Here is a 9568-nt window from a genome sequence, read left to right as displayed (position 1 = left end):
TAGATGAACTGTGGTACTCCCCTGCTTAACATGAGCAATTTCACACAACACCAACTTCAGTCCAGGTCATCTGTGGCCAGGTCGGAATGAGCCAAAAACAAAGCAACTCTGTAACCACATCGAGGCACAAGCAAATTCAAGCACACTGTGCAAACCACTATTAGTTTTTCAGCCACATTTGGAGAATGACTATTTTATTTATTAATCATTGAATCAGGTACTCGTGAAATTATTAAGAAGTAAATGTAAGCAATAAATCTTTTTTTTTTAAAACCCTTTCACAGATTTAAATTAAAAACATTGTTTTTGGTTGGTTGGATTAGTAAGAAAAAAGGCATCCTCAAAACAAAACATACTGATATTATTTAATATAATTCCTGTCAAAATCGTAAGCTTATGTACTATGAATATTTAAGTCACTAAAATGTGACTTATGAGTAAAACACTCAGGCCATGTCACAAGCTTTTACAGTATTCACAATCTGTCAGGCACTAGGGTAAGTGTTTTTTTGTTTGCGTGTTTTCGGGGTTTTTTTTGGCCATGCCACGCGGCTTGCGGGATCTTAGTTCCCCGATGAAGGATCAAACCCAGCTGGCAGTGAAAGCGCAGAGTCCTAACCATTGGACCAACTAAGTGTTTTGAATACAAAAATAAATAAGGCATGGGCATTTGCCTTTAGGAAACTCACAGACTAATAAGAGAGAGAAATAGAAAATACTCTTTTTTTTTTAATAAAATTTTTTACTTACTTATTTTTGGCTGCATTGGGTCTTCGTTGCTGCACGCGGGCTTTCTCTAGTTGTGGTGAGCGGGGCCTACTCTTCGTTGCGGTGCACGGGCTTCTCACTGCAGTGGCTTCTCTTGTTGCAGAGCACAGGCTCTAGGCACGCGGGCTCAGTAGTTGTGGCTCGCGGGCTCTAGAGCACAGGCTCAGTAGTTGTGGCGCACGGGCTTAGTTGCCCCGCGGCATGTGGGATCTTCGCGGACCAGAGCTTGAACTCGTGTCGCCTGCATTGGCAGGTGGATTCTTAACCACTGCGCCACCAGGGAAGCCCAGAAAATACTCTTAAAATGAATAAATGTGTTCTTACGATAGAGTGGAAGCAATAGGACAACATAGCCAGAGGAATCAGAATGTTTCACAGTTATGGTACCATTTGATTGAAATTCTGGAAGATGAGGAGTTTTTTTGGAGAAGGGAAAGAAAGGCTTTCTACATAAAGAAAACAACCAGTGTAAAGGTGCAAAGGCTTGAAAGTCTGGTGGAATTAAAGGATGACCAGAAGTCTGGGTGTGACTAATGGTTGGGAGGGGTGTGTGCAGCAAGGAAGGAGCTGAGGAAAATGAGTTGAGTGAGGTTATGCAGTCCTGATGATGAAAGGCTTTACATGCTAATCTAAGGAGGGCATATGGGTCTGCTCATTTTACCCCCCAAACACCCTGAAGCAGGATTTTTTTTTTTTTTGATAGATGAGAAAACTAAGGCTGAGAGTGGCTAACTAAATATGTATTTTTAAAATGTTAAATAATAGCTATATTATATGCAATGCAATGTACATATGTTTAATGTATACTAGTCAGATCAACACCAAGAAAACTCCATATTCACTTCTGTATTTAGTCTTGAATTAGCAAAGGAACTTTCCATCTTTTTCTGATCCCCAAATGATTTTTAACCTAAAGTGAATTATTCTAGAAAAGAAAATATCCTTTATACCTTTGCAAAAGGGAACCTATTATTATAATTATAAAATGGATCATAATATCTGGATTCAAATGGCTTAACATTTTCTTATTTGAAGGAGCCTAGACTAGAGGACTATTTTAAATTGTTTGCATAAGAAGCACACTCTTTTGACTTATTATCTCTACTTGGGGTGCCTTTTTGGTAATAGTCCAGACAGCAGCTTGAGCACCAGTCTTGAGCCATTAAATCTTATTACAGGTACATTAGTAGGAAGGAGGAAGAGGGGGAAGGGCAAAATGGTACACCTCCCAGCTGAACTAGCCCTACAAAATTTCCAAACAATATAGTACTTCTTTTTTTTTTTTGTGGCCGAGTCACTCACATGCCTTGTAGGATCTCAGTTCCCCAACCAGGGATTGAACCCGGGCCACGGCAGTGAAAGACTGGAATCCTAACCACTAGGCTACCAGGGAACTTCCCCCAAACAATAATGTATAATACTTCTGCATCTGTCTCTTTGGTCAGAACTTAGTGAGATGGATAGTACTACAAGCAAGTCTTTGCTGGGTACAATGAAGCTCTGACAAAAGGAAGGAGAGGTCATGTTTGTTTTGAGGAATAAGGAAAGGCTTTATGAGGATGGATGATGTATTTGAGATGTCTTGAAGGATGTGTACAGTTTTGATGAGAGGATACACAGGGAATAAATAAACAATAACTCAATTGGGACAGGTAGTAATCTCCATAAGAGTTTATTAGTATCATTTATTTAAGAGAACTTTGTGGCATTCCTTAGGAAATCCTTCCTTCTTTATAAAATGAGAGTGTTGAACAAAGCCAATTCTCATGCCAACCTCTTAACTTTATTATACTGCCACGTGGATGTACGATTCACATGATGATGAACTGAATCTTTCTTCAAATTGATGCTTAAGTATATGCTATTCATTTAACCTTATCCAAAGCAATAATATCTGGGAATGATGGGTTTGATGTGCTGGTTATATTTTCTAAATACACATCAAAATAGGATGGAAAATTCCTGAGCCTAGCTAAGACCAAGGCCTCTGCTTCCACATGAGGTCCCACCCTTTATTTTTTATGCTAATGTATTTTATAGCTTTATTAAGATATTAATTTATAAGAAACTGGCCACAAAGTGTACAATTTGATGAGTTTTGATACATGTATGCACCCATGAAATCATCATCACAATCAGGGTAATGAATATATCCATTATCCCCAAGTTTCCTTGTGCTGCACCATCCCCAGACAAACATACATCTGCTTTCTGTCACCATAGATAAGTTTGCACTTGCAGAAATTTTATACAAATGGAATCATACAGTGTCTATTCTTTTGTGTCAGACTTCTTTCACTTATAATTATTTAAAAATTCATCCATGTTGTGAGAATCAATAGTGTGCCCCTTTTATTTTTGAGTAGTATTCCATCATATGGATATATTGCCATTTGTTTATCTGGTCACCTGTTGTTGAATATTTGGGTTGTGTCCAGTTTGGGGCTATCAATATTCGTGTTCAAGTCTTTCTATGGATATATGTTTCCTTTTCTCTTGGTAAATGCCTAGGGGTGGAACGGCTAGATCACATGATAGGTTTATATTTAACTTTTTAAGAAATGCCAGTTAGTCTTTTGCTTCCATCATCCCACTGAAACTGTTTTTATCAAGATCACCAATCACCTTGATGTTGCTAAGTCCAATGGTCAGTTTTCATTTTTTTTTTTTTTTAAATTACTTTTGTGAGGGTGATAAATCTGGCTGAGAATTTAGGTATAGGATGAGACATTAAGCCAAGCTTCATTATTATTATTATTATTATTATTATTTATTTATTTTTATTTATTTATTTTGGCTGTGTTGGGTCTTCATTTCTGTGCGAGGGCTTTCTCTAGTTGCGGCAAGCGGGGGCCACTCTTCATTGCGGTGCGCGGACCTCTCACTGCCGTGGCCTCTCTTGTTGCGGAGCACAGGCTCCAGACATGCAGGCTCAGTAGTTGCGGCTCACGGGCCCAGTTGCTCCGTGGTATGTGGGATCTTCCCAGACCAGGGCTCGAACCCGTGTCCCCTGCATTGGCAGGCAGATTCTCAACCACTGCGCCACCTGGGAAGCCCCCAGTTTTCATTCTTTAACTTACCTGCAGCATTGGATACATTTGGTCTCTCCCTCCTTCTAGAAACATATTTGGTAATTGGCCTTTAAATGGTCTCTCTGCTCCTTCCCTTGCCCCTGTTGTGTATTTTCTTGTAGTGGTGGCCAGAGGGATCCTTAAATAGATCCAGTTACTCCTCCAGCTTCCCTTCTCTCTCAGATTTAAAGCTAAAGTCCTTCAGGAGCATAGAAGACCATTTATAACCAGACCCCACGTTACCTCTCTGGGCTCCCCTCCCATCACGCCCCACTTTGTCCACTCTGCCCAGGAAAACAGCCTCTTAGCTTCCCTCAACATGTCAAGCCTCAGGGCCTTCACACTTTCTGTCTCCTCTGTCCTAAGCACCACACATCTTGCTCGCTCACTTTCCTGCTCTCTGGTCAAGTGACATCTTATTAGGGAGGCTTTGCCTGACCTCCCATCCTGCCTCCCACCCCACACTCCCTTCTCCTGCTTTATTGCTTCCATTACCCTTGAAAGCCTCTGGCATAATATGTATTCACTAGCTTAATTGTTTGTTGTCTGTCTTTCTGCACTAGAATATGAATTTAATAAGTCCCTTTTCTTTTTCTTTTTAATTAATTAATTAATTAATTAATTTTTTCATACACACACACTGTATTTTTCCAAGAGATAAATAAACTGACACCAAGCATTGTAAATGGATGACCACAACAAAAGCAACAATGATTGCAATTACCACACACGAAACACACTCATACTATGTCATAATATTGACATTCAGTCCAGTAATCCTCCACTGTGACAGCTCCTTTACTTTGCAGTGAAAATTGATTTGTATATTTTTTGCCTCTGAGTCCTTGTGGGATTTTTTTTTTTTTATTCAGAGTCACAAAAATTATAATCATCCTCATCAGTTCACTCAGTCCCATGTAATTAATTTTTTTTTCATCTTGATCTTTTGTTAGCACTTTTATGAATTCATCAGTTTTCCATTAGAGTTCTGAAAATGCTTATTCATTCAGTTCAGCAGTATAGTCAGTTACCAGAAACCTGTATTTGTCAGAGTCTCTTCCATGAATTCCTTGAAGATGAAACCCTTTTATAGGAACATTTTTGCAAAAGCATCAGAGTACACCCAGAACTGTCTGTAAATGACAAAAGAATAAGTCCCTTTTCTTGTTCACTGCTCTATACTCAACACTTGGAGCAATGCATGGCACATAGTAGGTAATCAGTTAATATTTGTTGAAGGAATGGATAAACAATTTCTAGTCTTCCAATTCTGCAATTGTGTGATTTATTAAAGTAAGAACTTAAAATATCTTAGCTATCCACAGACAAAATTTGTCTCAAAATCAGTGAGTGACTAACACATGAATTCTAGTTATTGTCTCTCTCATTAGAAACCAATGATGGTGACTGTTGTTCAGAAAAGACAGGCATGTGTCCTTTCTTTTCTAATTAAAATGGTTTTTTCTAATTGTTAGATTAGCCACTGGAGGGAGCTCATGCTTTACTTTTTAACAAGAAAACTATACCATTTGACAAAATGACTACATGCAAACTCAGCAGGAAACTGGTATTGGAAGAAATTTTAGTTTTCATATTTTCATTAGTTCTTTTCATTTTTTTAAATTGTTCTTTCTTTTCCCTCCTCTTTTTCCAGCTTTATTGTGAGTTTTATCCACAATTCCATCTATCCTTTCCTCCTTGGGGACAGTGAGGACTGTTGGGTCAGCCTTTGGACAATCTATCAACCCCAGATTCAATAGGGACTAATTCCATCATCTTTCTTGGATTTTTTTCTCTTAAACCACCATAGCCAAGTTCTTAAAGTCAAAATGTTTCTCAAGAACCAGCGAAGGGCTTTTATCTTCTATGTGGTTACACTTAAAACCTGAAAGCATGATTTCAGTTGGCTTTGAGCGAATGATTTTGTGAATAGAGAGGAGATAACCAGCTCCTTTGTAGGTAGACCACTGCACATTGTAGCACCATTTAATCTCATAATGGGTAACGGAAACAAAGACTTGTTTTTATCCTTTCGCCAGATTTCTTGGGTGTGCCAGCTGAACCTGATGCTGTTCACTGCCTTATTCTGTAAAAATCTACTGTTACTGCTGGATTCATTTAGACTGTGTAAGACTATTAATGTGATTGACTTTGGGTGTTCCTGATTTTCAGTGATTAGGAAATTTTCCCTCTTGGGGCCCCAAATCTCCTGATACCACTACATAATTTTTCTATTTCATGGGAAATAGGGTAGGCTGTGGATGGTATTTTTAAAGTTTTTAAGCAAGATATAAGATTTTGGGGTCCTTTTCCAGAAGACAAGTTACAATAAGGGGAGAGAACATGTAATGTGTGTAAATTCCCTGTTTCTTTCTTTGCTTATAAATCATGCTTGCTTGCTTTTTAAAAAATTTCTATAAATTTTTAGGAAGAAAGCTGTTCCTCTGTAACCCAAATGACATGAAAGTTGTGGAGGGGTGTCCTCAAGGATCTACAACTTCAAGGATCTTAGTTATTTCAGGAAATAAATAAAAGTGGTAAGACCACCTCTCTCTCCTCCCCTGAAACGTTCTCCTGGTTATATCCTCAGAGACTCAGTTACAAAAGGAATAACATCCCCTCTTTTGGCTATCCCCAACCTGAGGGACCCACAGGGGTAACTGGACAATTGGAAAATCCCACCTGCAGGCAGAAAGATAGAGCAATGTGAGAACTACCTGGACATTACTTGGCATTGCTCTTGATAGGGAATAAAGAAAGAACGAAACCTTTTTGGAGTCTTCTAATTTCCATCTCATGTTATCAAAATAATCTAAGACTGGAGAAGTGGGCTTCTCACATTTTGGAAGTCCTAAACTAGTTCCCCGTGGCAGTTTATCTTAAAATACAAATATATTTAAAGGAGTACAGGGAACATCATTGTAAAAGGTGGCCAAGTTAAGGTATCCAATTAGCAAAAAGTGTGGTGTACTGGGCAGAAAGCTGAAAAGGGATAATGTTTGGGGAGCCCTTAGAGAAACCTTAGAGATCATAGTCTCTCATGCTTCAGTTTGCAGATGAAGAAGAGGCCATGAGACTTAAGGCTACACAGCCCATTTGAAATTCCCTGGCGGTCCAGTGGTTAGGACTCCCTGATCCCACTGCATGGGGCATGGGTTCGATCCCTGGTCTGGGAGCTAAGATCCTGCATGCTACGAGGAGCCGCCAAAATAAAGGAAAAAAAAAATTTTTTAAAGGCTACATGGCTCATGAGTGGCAGGATCAGAAATATCTTCCAGTCTCTTGGTTTTGAGGCTCTTGGTTGTCCTTCCATCTGGAAGGTTTCTCCCAGTGTTAAAAGTCTGTGTTTGGGGTTATAGGAGATAATCATAAAGATAATAGCAGCTAATACTTATTGATTAAAATAAAAAGTATATTCTATGTAACCTGTGTCATTTGGGCTCTCTGGGAAGCAGGCACTGAGACAGAATCAGATGTGCAAGAGGTTTATTGGTGGGACCCTTTATAAAAATAAAAGTGGGAGGAAGCAGAATTGGGCAGAGACTGCCTCAGACTTGGATACAGATCTGTCAAAGTTTTAGCCAATCCAGTGGGGAGCTCCTGATGAAAGACTGCCCATCTGGGTGGAAATGACCAGGCCCTAGTATTTCTTCTATACTCAGTCATTGGCTGGAGGCTGCCCAGTAAGAGCGTGGTCTCAAAATCTGGGGTGAGTCCAAGGTGCTGCTGTTGGATGTGGTCAGCTAACCACCCTTATTGCAGCTGAACAGCAAGTTCTTTGTTGAACGGTGATCCAAGTGGCACACCTCCATGGCTGTCACATAACCCAAGCAGCCCAAAGTTCTCTGTTTGTCTGGAGTTACCTTCAATATCCAAATAAAGTGACTTAATTCCCCCAAGTATGAGAAATCTAAAATCTTTCCCAATATTTTCAGAGTCCCAGCCAGGCTGGCATTTAAAACTGAATGTGTAAGGCAGGGAGGGATAAACTGGGAGATTGGGATTGACATGTACACACTACTATATATAAAATAGATAACCAATAAAAACCTGCTATATAGCACAGGGAACTCTACTCAATACTCTGTAATGGCCTATACAGTATGGGAAAAGAATCTTAAAAAAAAAAAGAGTGGATATATGAATATATATATAACATTCACTTTGCTGTACACCTGAAACTAACACAACATTGTAAATCAACTACACTCCAATAAAATTTTTAAAAAATCAAACTGTGTTACACAGCAGTGTTTTAAAGCTGGTCATCCCTTAGATGTTCATCTTTTTGGTTAATTCTAAATAGTTTTACCAAAACAGAATAGCAATTTTTGTCCCCACTAACAGTGCATGAGAGTTCCTGTTGCTGTGTACTGTCATAGACAAGCCATATTGTCTGTTTTATCAATTTTAGCCATTTTGGTGGGTATGTAGTCATATATTGTTCCAACTCCCATTTTTATTTAATTAACTATAAATAAAGTAAGTATAGTAAGTAAATCAACTATACTCCAATAAAAATTATAAAAAAAAAAAAAAAAAAGAAAAGCAAGCAAGCAAGCTGGTCGTCCCACCACAGGAAATTTCTCACTGGTCTTCTATACCTTTACTCCAGCCTGCTGTCATTTTTACAGTGGCATTTTACTCCCATCTCCTTCTTCTGCCTCTCTTTTTGCTGTTCCAGAATTCCCAACACCCTCCCTAGCTACCAGAGGTAATTTCTATTCCCTTACTATTCAGGGAAATTTAGCTTGCATTTGCTTTAACTTCCATTCCATAAAAACCCCCAGCCAGTCTGGCCCTAATCAAAGTCTCCAAACAAGAGACATCTGCCTTGAGGTATGTTCTGCTGCTTTTAACATTGTAGAAGTGATTGCTGGCGTTACTCTTTCTAAGTAACAACACTTTTTCCCTCTCTGTTAATAATTTACTTTGTCATTTCTCCTCTCACACTTATAGATTTTGATGTTAGTTCCTCCTTCTATTGGAAGTTCAGGTTGTCTACTCAGATGGTTAAGGAAAGCTGATGGTAGGTGGCTGGGCCCACTTGGTCCTACACTCTACACAAAAGGCAGAGGCCACGGCCTCATTCCCTGAAGATAGAGGTCCCAGCAACTTTTTTCTTTTTTTTAAGCAAAAAAATTCCTTATGAAAATAGTCAACTTGAAACAGTAAAGTGCAATAGTACATTTAAAGGATGAGATTTTAAAATTTGTGTAGCAGACTTTTTAAAAAAAAATAAATTTATTTATTTATTTTTGGCTGCGTTGGGTCTTCATTGCTGCCTGCGGGCTTTCCCTAGTTGCAGCGAGCGGGGGCTACTTTTCATTGCGGTGCGTGGGCTTCTCACATGGTGGCTTCTTTTGTTGCAGAGCACGGGCTCTAGGCGTGTGAGCTTCAGTAATTGTGGCACGTGGGCTCAGTAGTTGTGGCTCGTGGGATCTAGAGTGCAGGCTCAGTAGTGGTGGCACACGGGCTTAGTTGCTCCGTGGCATGTGGGATCTGTGGGATCTTCCCAGACCAGGGCTTGAACCCGTGTCCCCTGCATTGGCAGGTGGACTGTAAACCACTGTGCCACCAGGGAAGTCCATTATATAGCAAACTTTTTTTTTTTTTTGCCTTATTCACGAGGCACTCTTTTTTTTTTTAAATTAATTAATTAATTTATTTTTGGCTGTGTTGGGTCTTCGTTTCTGTGTGAGGGCTTTCTCTAGTTGCGGCGAGTGGGG

Source organism: Balaenoptera borealis, assembly GCF_965194805.1.
Source record: "Balaenoptera borealis genome assembly, chromosome: 4".
Taxonomy (NCBI): Eukaryota; Metazoa; Chordata; class Mammalia; order Artiodactyla; family Balaenopteridae; genus Balaenoptera; species Balaenoptera borealis.
This window is presented reverse-complemented; position numbering follows the sequence as displayed.